Here is a 13,144-nt window from a genome sequence, read left to right on the forward strand (position 1 = left end):
ACTTAAAATGGTTCACCTTGGGGCACCTGAGTGGCATAGTTGGTTAGGCGTCTGACTCTCGGTTTAAGCTTAAGTCATGATCTCAGGATTGTGAAATCGAGCCCTGCATCAGGCTCTCTGCGCAAAGCAAAATCTACTTGGGGTTCTCTCTCCTTCTCTCTGCCCCTCCAGCCCAGGCTCTCACGCTTGCGCTCTCTCTCGTGCTTGCGCGCGCGCGCTTCTCTCTGTCTCTCTGGAGTAAAGAAATAAATCTTTAAAAAAAAAAAAAAAAAAAAAAAAGCTCACCTCAATTTTGAGCAAGTCCTCAGATCATCAGATCATGTGACTCATAAGATTGAGGGTACATCTCTGAACCTCACTCAGTCCCCCTGTCTCTCTCCCTACCACTAATTTCTCTACACTTCTTTAACTTCAACACCCATGTACAAAGATCCATCCAATACCCTGGCCTCCCAGCTCCTTGACTTCTGTCCCCAACATACTCTTCTTATGTCCCAATTATATCTTCCCCTAGAACTTACTGTTAACCAACAATTTACCATGACCATAATTCTGATTCCCAGCAACTGAACCACTGATGTTCCCTCCAAGTCCATTCTCGCAGTCTTCTCCATCTCAGTTAATGGGACGAGCAGTCAATTCTGCCCAGATTTTTTAAAAACCCAGGAGTCATCCTTAATTCTTTACTTCCCTTATCCAATCCAAAAGCAAGTCCATTTTACTCTACCTTCAAAATAAATCCCCAATTGTGACGCCTTCTCACTACATCCACCACTTTTCCTGAGTCTAAGTGTGGTCCTGTCTCATAGTAGTAGCCTCCTAACTGGTCTGTCTTCATTTTCTCCCTTCTGCTCTACTTTTAACACAGCACCCAGACTAATCCTTCTAAGGTAAGTCAGAGCAAGTTACCCCCTGATCAAAACCCTCCAAAGGGTGGATTTTTTTTTTTTAAGATTTTATTTATTCATTTCACAGAGAAAGAGATCACAAGGAGGCAGAGAGGCAGGCAGAGAGAGGGGGAAGCAGGCTCACTTCTGAGCAGAGAGCCCAATGCAGGCCGCAGACCTCCATCCCAGGGCCCTGGGATCATGACCTGAGCCAAAAGCAGAGGCTTAGCCCACTGAGGCACCCAGGCGCCCCAAAGAGTAGATTTTGTTCTAAGTGCTCACCACGGTCTAGTAACTCTTCCATCAACTGCCACTCACCTCCCAGGCCCTCCCCCACACCACCACTTCCCACAACTATTCTCACTTGCTCTGCTTTAATTACTTTGGCCTTCTGCTGTGTTTTGGACTAGCCAACTCATTCCTACTCACAGGTCTTTGCTATTTCCTCTGTCTGGAATATGTCCCCCAAATACTCTCAAGCCTTTCTCGAACTTCATCTCATCCAAGTTCTCTGTTCTAACACCCCCTCCTCAGGGACTCCCCTCTCTAGCCTGACTAAACACTCTAGCACCTTCTTACTCTCTTATCCCTTACTTTATTTTTCTTCAGAACCCTTACTGCCAGCACATTATCACATTTATTATCTACCAACCCCACAGACTAGAATCCCCATGAAAAGTACAATTCTGTCTTGTTCATTATTTTCTCCAAGTATCTAGAACCATGCCCAAACACTCTGTACTTAATACACCTTTATTAAGTGGATAAAGTGTTACCAAGCATTTTCACGAATGTTAAAGGAATGAAACAAAGGTCCTTCAACATGTCCATGAAGGACATGAGAGTTGAAATGATACTCACTTTTATTCCTCACTTTACCTATTAAGGCTAAAAGATAAATATAAAACAGTTTATGAGGACATTTGCCTAGCCTGGGATTTCCATTTTTTTTTTAATTTTATTTATTTGACAGATCACAAGTAGTCAGAGAGGCAGGCAGAGAGAGAGAGGAGGAAGCAGGCTCCCTGCTGAGCAGAGAGCCCGATGCGGGGCTCAATCCCAGGACCCTGGGATCATGACCTGAGCCGAAGGCAGAGGATTTAACCCACTGAGCCACCCAGGCGCCCCGATTTCCATTTTTTTATACACACACACACAGGTGCTCTGCTCTATAGAGTTTCAGACTTCTCATCGACATCTTCTATTCAGGACCCAATTCTAAACTTAGATTGCCTAAGAGACTCTGAACAACAATTTGCTGACAATTGCTATGCCCTTTACTCCATTGGAAAATTCTCTCAAACTTGAGAGACTGTTCTCCTGAAATGATTCAAATAATTTAAAAAACATTAAGAATTGTTAGTGAGTTCCCTTAAGTGAGTACTTAACTATTTGCTATACTCTCCCATTAAGACCTTTATGTAGGGGCACCTGGGTGGCTCAGTGGGTTAAAGCCTCTGCCTTCAGCTCAGGTCATGATCTCAGAGTCCTGGGACCGAGCCCTGCATCGGGCTCTCTGCTCAAGCAGGGAGCCTGCTTCCTCCTCTCTCTGCCTGCCTCTCTGCCTACTTGTGATCTCTGTCAAATAAATAAACAAAAATCTTCACAAAAAAAAAAAAAAATATTTTATTTATTTATTTGTCAGAGAGAGAAAGAAAGAGGGAGCACACAAGCAGGGGAAGCGGCAGGCAGGAGAAGCAGGCACCCAGCTGGGCAGGGAGCCCAATGTGGAACTCTATCCCAGGACCCCAGGGATGAAGACCTAAGCAGAAGGTGGCCGCTTAACCAGAACCACGCAGGCATCCAAGGAAAACAATAAACTTTAAAAGGAGAAATAAACATTGAAGAGAAAGAGTAAGTCTTTCAATGAAGGACCAGAAGGGTTATGTTTCTTATAAGGCCCAAAAAACATCAGCGTATCAAATTAGACCTTGAAAGTTCATGCTCAAAAATGACCCTGGCACCTTAAAAAGTCTATGCTGGTTTAAACTTTGAAGGCAGGGGGGGTGCCTGGGTGGCTCAGTGGGTTAAGGGTCTGCCTTCAGCTCAGGTCATGATCCCAATCAGCCCGGCATCCCACTCCCTGCTCAGCAGGAAGCCTGCTTCTCCCTCTCCCTCTCTCCCTGCTTGTGTTCCCTCTCTCACTGTGTTTCTCTCTGCCAAATAAATAAACTCTTTAAAATAAATAAAATGAACTTAGAAGGCAGGAAAAAAACTTTGTAATTTGAACTGAAAAAATTTCTTTTAAGTTCTGACACTTCAAAGGCACATGTCAAGTATGTGAAAATTCAGGTAGATTAAGCACCTCTTTCTACAATGACATCAGATAAATGTGTTGTGTAACAGAGAGGTGTACCCCCATCACACTGGTTGTGCAGGCGCGCATGCGCACTCACACACATACAGTATAACAAACCATTTAGGGAAGTCCAACAAGTCCTCATCGAAGAGGTGATATTCTAGCCAGAGTTCAAAGAAGAAATGAAGTTTCTAGGTATCAAATCAGGATGGGATGGAGAGAGCACTTTATGAAAAACCTAAGTACAGACCTTGGTGATGGATTCACTATTTTATTTTATTTTTTTTTTTTTTAAAGATTTTATTTATTTATTTGACAGATATCACAAGTAGGCAGAGGCAAGCAGAGAGAGAGAGAGGAGGAAGAGGACTCCCTGCTGAGCAGAGAGCCCGATGCGGGACTCGATCCCAGGACCCTGAGATCATGACCTGAGCCGAAGGCAGCGGCTTAACCCACTGAGCCACCCAGGCGCCCACTATTTTAAATATTTTATGGAGGTCTACTACAGTACCAAGCCCTGGGATACAAAAATGACTACATAACAGCCTTTGCCCTCAAAGAGTGAAATTCTAGTGGGTAAAAGACAAAAACATAATTATAACACCTAGTGGCATTACAGAGCTATACCTGAGATGTACAGGGTATTAAGGAATTACAAGACTGGTGCCTAGGAAAGGTCTCCTAAATAAAGTAAAATCTAGGTTAAATCTTTTTTTTTTTTTTTTTTAAGATTTTATTTATTTATTTGACAGAGAGATTACAAGTAGGCAGAGAGGCAGGCAGAGAGAGAAAGGAGGAAGCAGGCTCCCTGCTGAGCAGAGAGCCCGATGCGGGACTCGATCCCAGGACCTTGAGATCATGACCTGAGCCAAAGGCAGTGGCTTAACCCACTGAGCCACCCAGGCGCCCAAGCTAGGTTAAATCTTAATGGAAGAGAAGGAATACGGTATTCCACAGGATACATGGAAGAGCATGACAAAAGATCAAGGACGCTCAGAACTGATAGAAGACATTTGCAACTTCACACAAACAGGGCGCTACAGAGTTTAAAAAACAAGAGGACAGGGGCACCTAGCAGGTTCAGTCCTTGATTGTTTGGTTTTTTTTTTTTCAGTCCTTGATCTTGATCATACTCTTCATCTTGGGGTTGTGAGCTCGAGCTCCATGTTGGGTGCTGAGATTACGTAAAAAAAAAAAAAATTTTTTTTTAAAGAATTTATTTATTTATTTGACAGACAGAGAGATCGCAAATAGGCAGAGAGGCAGGCAGAGAGGCAGGCAGAGAGAGAAAGAGGAGGAAACAGGCTCCCTGCTGAGCAGAGAGCTCCATGCGGGACTAGATCCCAGGACCCCAAGATCACGATCTGAGCCGAACGCAGACGCTTAACCCACTGAGCCACCCAGGCGCCCCCTTAAAAAAAACTTTTATAAAATATAGAAAAAATAAACAAGAGGGTGACTTGATATTTGTCTTTCAGTAAGATAACTGAGGCAACAGGGACGCCTGGGTGGCTCAGTTGGTTGGGCAGCTGCCTTCCGCTCAGGTCATGATCCCAGCGTCCTGGGATCGAGTCCCACATCGGGCTCCTTGCTCCGCAGGGAGCCTGCTTCTCCCTCTGACTCTGCCTTCCACTCTGCCTGCCTGTGCTCGCTCTTGCTCGCTCTCTCTCTGACAAATAAATAAATAAAATCTTTAAAAAAAAAAAAAAAAGATAACTGAGGCAACAATGTGAAGAATGAGAGAATGGCAAGAACAATTAGCACACACACACAAAAGGACCTGAAATAGGGCTCAAATGGCATGTGATTATTAAATGAACAAATGATTTCACGAACAAATTAGAGATAAAGGAGATAAATTTACAAGCATTAGGCTGGTGTCTAGGATATCCAGGTGGCTATATCCAAAGGCATTTGTTAGAAACCTTAGCTTACAAAGGTTATGGGTGTGCCATCAAGCTAAGTAACTACAGATGGAAAAGGAAGTAGTTCAGTTCAGTCTGATTGTCTGTGGGTCAGCCAAGTGATGATGAAAAAGCAGGTGAATGTACAAGTCTGGACTAAAGACAAAGATTTGGACTCATAAGTGTCAGCTAAGGCCAAGGCACAGGAAGGAAATCTCCTAGGGGGAGACCATAAATCAAGAAATATCTAGGAATAATAAAGCTAACATTTCCCTAGTAAATACTATGGCTCATTCAATTCTCACAACAACCTATGCAGTAGATACTATCTTCCCATACTAGAGGTTAAGTAATTTTCCCAATATTACAAGGCACTTTAACAACGGTGAAAACCCAAGGCCTAGGAGAGATTAGAGTAAAACTATGAGCAAGCAATGTCATAAATCCAGTTAAAAGATTCAAGAACTAATCTGATCAGTATCATGGAAAATTCAAGTTAGACCAAAAAAAAAAAAAATAAAAAGGAAGGAGGGAACTAAAACAGGAGGTGGGACCTAGAATATTTCACAATTTGGGGACATTAATAGCTACAATTTACTTTACTTGTACAATCTGTTTCAGGAAGAAGGACAAAGAAATATATTGGACTGGGTTGCAAAATGAGTTGAGGAAGTAGAAACAGTGATCATAAGACCAGTCTCTCAGAAGGTCTAGCAATAAAGGAAGCAGGAACTCATGTTTACTAATCCAGTAACATTTACAGTACTGGGGAAAAGGGCAGGTGCACAAGGGATCACATTTAACATTTGCATTTTAAAAGACACTAAAGATTCAGAAACACTATAAAGCCTGTCCAAAGTCACACAGCCAGTAAGTGGCAATGGAAACATTTTCACTCAAGGGGACATAAATCTGATCAGAGAGCTATTTTAAAATACAACATACAAAGATTCCAATCTATGTACTGGTTCTGTCATGTTCAGTGTGACATTAAGAAGCCAACATAGGGGGCACCCGGGTGGCTCAGTCCATTCGTCAAGTGTCTGCCTCCGGCGACAGGGATCATGCCAGCATTGGAATCAGGCTCCCTGCTCATGGGGGAGCCTGCTTCTCCCTCTCTGCCCCTCCCCCCTGCTTTTGCGAGCCTCTCTCTCTCTCTAATAAATAGAATCATTTTCTTTTGCATAGATTTTTTTTAAAGATTATCTATTTATTTGACAAAGAGAGACCACAAATAGGAAGAAAGGCAGGCAAGAGAGAGGGAGGAGGAAGCAGGCTCCCCACTAGGCAGAGCGCCCAATGTGGGACCCTGAGATCATGACCTGAGCCAAGGCAGAGACTTAAATCCCTGAGCCACACAGGTGCCCCAATAAATAAAATCCTAAAAAAAAAAAAAAAAGAAGCAGCAGCAGCAACACAAAACTGATTTGTCAACTGAATGTCACTTTGGCCTGCATGCAGTGTACCTGTTAAAGAAGCTTTCAGGGGTGCCTGGGTGGCTCGGCTGGTTAAACTGCCTTCAGGTCACAATGCTTGAGTCGAAGGAAGTTGCTCAGCAGGGAGTCTGCCTCTCTTTCTGACCTCCCCTACTTTTGTGCTCTCTCTCTCATTCTCTATCCCAAATAAAAATAGATAAATAAGCAAGCAAGAAAGGTTTCAGGGATGCCTGGGTGGCTCAGTCCATAAACATCTGCCTTCATCTCAGGTCATGATCCCAGAGTGTTGGGGATCCAGTCCCAAGAGGGAGCTCCCAGCAGGGAGCCTGCTTCTCCCTCTGCCTGCCGTTCCCCACCCCACTGCTTTGTGCACGCGCCCTCTCTGTCAAATAAATTTTTAAAAGCCTTAAAAAAAAAAAAAAAAAGAACTTTCAAAAGAACCTATATAAAACAAAGAGAGTAACCAACTAACTCTCAGGGACCAACTTCACTGTGTCACTTCCACCTTCAGTGAAGGAAAAGAGAACAATTGCAGATATACCTACAATTCCAAAAATAAAGTTTCCTCCTTCCCTTCCCAACAAAGACTTAACCCAAGTACAACCCTACAACACTTAAATATCTCTAAATGATTAAGTCACTTAGCTAAAGAACCCAAGATCTCATTCACATCTGTATGGGCAATATAATTATTTACTCTAAGTGACAAATTAAAAAAAGGAAAAAAGTCATTAACTGCCTTTTGTTAAAAACTTTTTTCATTTCCTTCCCCAAAGGAAGGGGCACTCCTTCCTTGTTAACTCCCTTGTTAACATTTTCCATTCAAACAAGTTCTTTCCTCTGTTCTCCAACTCATTCATTCTTTCCTTGTGCCAGGTGCTTGACCAGACTCTGGTAATTAAGACACAAACAGATGCACTAGCCCAGCCTTCCTGAAAGGTACATGCTAAACAAAGAGAACAAGCATTACAACTGATGATTACCTGCTGCTAAAGAAAACAGATTACCAGGTGGGCTTAAAAGAGATAAGGCTGGGTTTCCCGAAGTGATAACTTGAGGAATGGGTTGGATTTGAGTAAAAAAGAGAATGGCAGGGACCCCTGGGTGGCTCAGTTGGTTAAGCTGCTGCCTTCGGGTCAGGTCAAGATCCCAGGGTCATCAGATCAAGTCCCACATCCGGCTCCTTGCTCAGAGGGGAACCTGCTTCTCTCTCGGCCTCTGCCTGCCGCTCTGCCTGCTTGTGCTCTCCCTCCCTCTCTCGCTCGCTGACAAATAAATAAATTAATTTAAAAAAAAAAAAAAAGAATGGCACATCAGAGGTGGAGGAGACCCCAAAAGACCAGGAGATGGTTTAGAGGACTTCTTAGAACAAAAATAAAACCAATGTGGCTTGAGTCTAGAGAACCAGAAGGAAAGTGGCCCAAAATAAAATGGAGAAGAGTGGCAGCAGTATTTTGGTCTTTATTCTAGGAGAACGTCAAGTGTTTTAAGAGTTCTAAGCAGGGGTGCCTGGGTGGCTCAGTGGGTTAAGCCACTGCCTTCGGCTCAGGTCATGATCTCAGGGTCCTGGGATCGAGTTCCACATCGGGCTCTCTGCTCAGCAGGGAGCCTGCTTCCCTACCTCTCTGCCTGCCTCTCTGCCTACTTGTGATCTCTGTCAAATAAATAAATAAAATCTTTAAAAAAAAAAAGAGTTCTAAGCATGTGAGACATGGATACACATGCGTTTTTAAGTAATTAGTCTTGAATATACCAGAGCTCCTTCCAAAAGCCATCTCCTGCCTAGAGAGCACACAAACGTCCCCAACAAGTCATTCACTGATACTACCCACATCAAGGGGGGGAAAACCGCTTCAAGATGAATTCTGTGCCAAAGGTAGGTACTCTGAAAAAAGTAGTTTCAACTACGGCAGCGACTTAGAAAGTGACCAGTGAACTTCATCTACATATAAATAAGAAAAACAGCGTTTACAGTTGTTTCTCGGTTACAAGTAACTTCTAAATATACCTATCAGAGAAACTAAATGGCTATTAACATTTAACAGTGACAGAAAATTGCACTTTAATATTTAAAAATATAAGCATGGTTACTTTGGTGCCCAGCCAGCCTTCGATGTCTTGAGGCGCCACCTGCCCCCTGACACACTTTTCCCCCAAATCAATTCTAGGCTTCCTGGGCACATTTTTGGTTTCGCTTTTTCAACAGAATGTCTTCTAATTCATAACTTTACTCCCAGATTGACAGATGCCACGGGATCTAGGGGGCACGTAACAAACCTCCATTTAAAGGGCGCCCCCACCGTAACTTTCCCGCCCACCCCAGCCCCCAAACTCCCCAGGACTCACGGAGCCTCCACTGCCCGCGGCTCCGGGCCGCCTCCCCCACCCTTTGGCCCAGAGCGAGGCCAGGCCCGCCGGGCCGGAGGTGCAAGCCGCCACTTTTTCCCCCTTCCTCTGCGGCTGAGGCGGGGGGACCCGGGCGGGAAGTGAGGCGCGGATCCTCAAGAGCATTACCTGAGGCCGTAGCCCGACAGCGGAGACCTCGTCGGGAACGGCAAAGCAGGGAAGCCGGCACCGCGCGGCCGGCAGAAAGATGCCCTGACGGGAGCTCACCCGCTCCCCGGCCCCTCCGCCCGCAAGTTCGCAACCCGCTACGCAGCGTCAAGCGCACGGCCTGCTCCGGCTCGCGATTTTATTGGCGGCCCGGTCGCCGCCAGGCTCCGCCCACCGCCCACGGCCGCCCTGCCCCTTCCCGGGCTCCCGGGTACCCGGGAGGGGAGAGCCCACCTGGCCCCGGCTCCCGGACTCGGGAGCTACGCGCGATCGGGTTGTGACACCCGTGGCAGCAGCTTGCTTTCGTTTTGCTCCAGCGACCCGATGTGCGGCAGAGAGGAGGCTGAGAGAACGTCCGAAACGGCACCCGGCGCGATAGCTCCAGACCGACCGGTCTGGTGCCTCTTCCAGAGACTCAGAGAAGCCGCCCCTAGAACCCGGGATCTTTGAAGTTGGAACTAACCCTCTAGGAACAAAACTGAAGCATTTAGCCAGCAGCGTTCATCATGGGATGCTTTACTGCTTCGTAAACTATACTTGACTGTGGCCTTCACAGGCGAACTAGATAAGGAAACAGTGAAATTTATTGCAACAATTAAGAAATTAAAAAGGAGGGGCGCCTGGGTGGCTCAGTGGGTTAAGCCTCTGCCTTCTGCTCAGGTCATGATCTCAAGGTCCTGGAATGGAGCCCCATGTCGGGCTCTCTGCTGGGCAGAGAGCCTGCTTCCCCCACACCCGCTCTTTCTCTGCCTGCCTCTCTGCCTACTTGTGATCTGTGTCTATCACAAATAAATAAAATCTTTAAAAAAAATTAAAAAGGCGGCTTCCTAATCAAAGGAACTTAATGATGCAGAGAGATTTAGGATGTAGATAAGATGCAACAGTTAATCCGATTTAGGTGAATTTAGAGTAAAGGTAGGTGCAAAGCAACGGATGAGAGCAGGAGAGACTGAGGGGTCACACTCAGCCTACAAACCACTGCGAGCTATCCTAGCCTGCCTAATGACTGAGACCCTACTCCAAGAGCTGAGATAACCACCCATGACCCTATTAAAGCACCCTGAACAAATGGATCAGCTTTATTTGAACTGACTACTCTGTGAACCTTTAAACAAGAGGATTTGTACAGGTTACCCTTGCAGCACTGTTCACCCCAGAGCTGGCCCTAACAGTCAGTCAGATTCAGAGCTTGCCTCCTCTACAACTGTGACTGGTGCTTCTGCCAACTAGATGGCAAAAGGAGCTGGTAGGGGCACCTGGGTGGCTCAGTGGGTTAAGCCTCTGCGTTCTGCTCAGGTCGTGATCTCAGGGTCCTAGGATCAAAGCCCCACATCGGGTTCTCTAATCAGCAGGGAGCCTGCTTCCTCCTCTCTCTCTGCCTGCCTCTCTGCCTACTTGTGATCTCTCTCTGTAAAATAAATAAATAAAATCTTAAAAAAAAAAAAAGAAAGAAAGAAAGAAAGAAAAGAAAAAGAGATGAAGGAGCCAAGTATGCCAACCATGGGGAAGTAGAGCATTCTAAACAGTGGACAATGGGTGTTAAGGTGCTGATGCTGATATATAGTTTTGCTTACGTGAGGAACAGGCCAGGAGGCCTGAAGCACATTTGTGGATGGTATGAGACAGGTTGGAGAGTGAGGTAGGAGAGTCAACCATGCTGTTTGGACTTTTTGTTGTTAAGTCTTTTTTTTTTTTTTTTTTTTTTTTAAAGATTTTATTTATTTATTTGACAGAGAGAAATCACAAGTAGATGGAGAGGCAGGCAGAGAAAGAGAGGGAAGCAGGCTCTCTGCCGAGCAGAGAGCCCGATGCGGGACTCGATCCCAGGACCCTGAGATCATGACCCGAGCCGAAGGCAGCGGCCCAAGCCACTGAGCCACCCAGGCGCCCTGTTGTTAAGTCTTATCTTAATTTTTTTTTTAAGATTTTATTTATTTATTTGAGAGAGAGATCGTGAGAGAGAGCATGAGCGAAGAGGTCAGAGGGAGAAGCAGACTCCCCATGGAGCTGGGAGCCCAATTCAGGACTCGATCCCGGGACTCCCGGTTCATGACCTGAGCCGAAGACAGTCCTCCAACCAACTGAGCCACCCAGGCGTCCCAAGTCCTATCTTATTTTTATTTCTTTTTTAGAGAGAAAGAGAGCACACACATGTTGGGGGGTGACAGGGCAGAGGGAGAGGAAGAGAGAGAATCTTAAGCAGGTTCCATGCCCAGCGTGGAGCCCAGCATAGGCCTTAATCTCATGACCTGGAGATCATGACCGGAGCCGAATCAAATGCTTAACTGACTGAGCCACCCAGGTGCCCCATCTTTTTATGTTTTGTTTTGTTTTAAGATGTATTTATTTATTTTAGGGAAAGGGAGAGAGAGAGAGAGAGCATGAATAGGGGAGGGGCAGAGGGAAAGGGAGAGAATCTCAAGCAGGCTCCCCTTGGAGCATGGAACCCAACTCTGGGCTCGATCTCACAACCCTGAGATCATAACCTGAGCCAAAACCAAGAGTTGGACGTTCAACCTACTAAACCATGCGGGTATGCGCGCGCACACACATGCACACACACACACACCGTCTTGTTTTTTAAATCAACCTATCTTGTAGAATAGGACTTGAAAGAGAGCAGAAACGGAACAGGGAAAAGCCAGAGAATGGTAGGAAGCTACAGCACAAATCCGTGGGATAGATGACGGTGATCTGAATTCAGGTAGTTGCTATGGAAATAGAAGTGGAAAAATTTCAAGATATTTCTGAGGTGCAGGTGTAAAGAAATACAGTAAACAAGGTGAATCCCAGGTTGTTTTCTTAAGCAAGTAGAAAGATGGCAATGCCATTTAGTTCAAGGGGGAAAACCATTTAATTTGATTGGAAGGAAACCCTATGCCCAAACTCCGATCCTCTTCCCCCACTGGCCTGAAAATCTCACATCACTCAATCCTTAATATCAAAGTTTAGTTAAATGTGAATGTTGGTTTCACCATATTCCAAATAATATGTGTACAGAACTTGTTCTAGTTGCTAAGGATATAAAGATGAATAAGAATAACTGTCTATTAGGGAGATAAATAATAACTAAGCCATTTCAAAACAATGGGATGAGTGTTAAGGCACCTGGGTGGCTTAGTCAGTTAAAGCCAATGCCTCTTGGTTTCAGCTCAGGCATGGTCTCGGGGTCCTGGGTTCCAGTGTCACATTGGGCTCCACATTCAGCAGGGAGTCAGCTTGTCCCTCTCCTTCCTCCTCTGTCCCTCTCCTAACTCGTACTCTCTCTCAAATGAATAAATGAAAAAAGACAACGGGCCAAGTGTTATAATAAAATGAAGTGATAAAAAGGCCCACCTAGGGGCGCCTGGGTGGCTCAGTGGGTTAGAGCCTCTGCTCTCGGCTCTTGGGTCATGATCCCAGGGTCCTGGGATCGAGCCCCACATCGGGCTTTCTGCTCAGTGGGGAGCCTGCTTCCTCCTCTCTCACTGTCTGCCTCTCTGCCCACTTGTGATCTCTGTCTGTCAAATAAATAAATAAATCTTAAAAAAAAAAAAAAAAAAAAAAGGCCCACCTAACAGGGTCATTGTGAGGATTAAATACATTAGTACCTAAGAAGCCCCAAGCACAGATACTGGCATATAGAAGTGTTCAATAAACATCAACAGTTATTTTATAATTTCTACCCTGAGATCCATCATCACTGTTGATGTTGCTATCTTCTGGATACAGTGGGAGCAGATGGGATGATTTTCCAGCCTGCACTCTATGAGAGGGAAGGCTGAATGGAGAAGGACTGACTCCCCCTTCTGAACCAGTAGGGGAGGAGTTTAGTTGGCAGGCAAGGGAAGAGGGACATTCTGACCAAAGGAAAACAAAGTCAAAGGCCAACAGATAAGAGGGAACCAAAGCCAACTAGAAAAGAAGGCAGTTTGAGTGTTGTTGAACAAGAAGCAGCAGGAGATCCACTTGGTGTCAGTGCTTAAGAAGTGGGTAGGCCAGGACACATGGGTGGCTCAGTGTTAAGCAGCTGCCTTCGGCTCAGGTCATGATCCCAGCATACTGGGATTGAGTCCCAAATGGGGC

The 13,144-nt window shown here is 45.4% G+C and overlaps 1 protein-coding gene across 8 annotated transcripts in view; it reads right to left on the minus strand.

Moving 5' to 3' along the window:
- SOAT1 (sterol O-acyltransferase 1) overlaps positions 1-9,411 on the minus strand; it is a 73,064-nt gene extending 63,653 nt beyond the window's left edge. For 3 of the 8 annotated variants that reach the window (XM_032317833.1, XM_032317830.1, XM_032317826.1), the window contains exon 1: positions 9,041-9,215. The gene's annotated coding sequence lies outside the window, so the exon portion shown is untranslated. Of the gene's footprint in view, positions 1-9,040; positions 9,235-9,313 lie in introns of those variants that run through there. The other 5 variants (XM_032317832.1, XM_032317828.1, XM_032317827.1 and 2 more) reach the window with 4 other exon arrangements.
- Between the last annotated feature and the right edge of the window lie 3,733 nt (positions 9,412-13,144).

The sequence above is a fragment of the Mustela erminea genome, chromosome 17 (genome assembly GCF_009829155.1).
Source record: "Mustela erminea isolate mMusErm1 chromosome 17, mMusErm1.Pri, whole genome shotgun sequence".
NCBI classification, from domain to species: domain Eukaryota; kingdom Metazoa; phylum Chordata; class Mammalia; order Carnivora; family Mustelidae; genus Mustela; species Mustela erminea.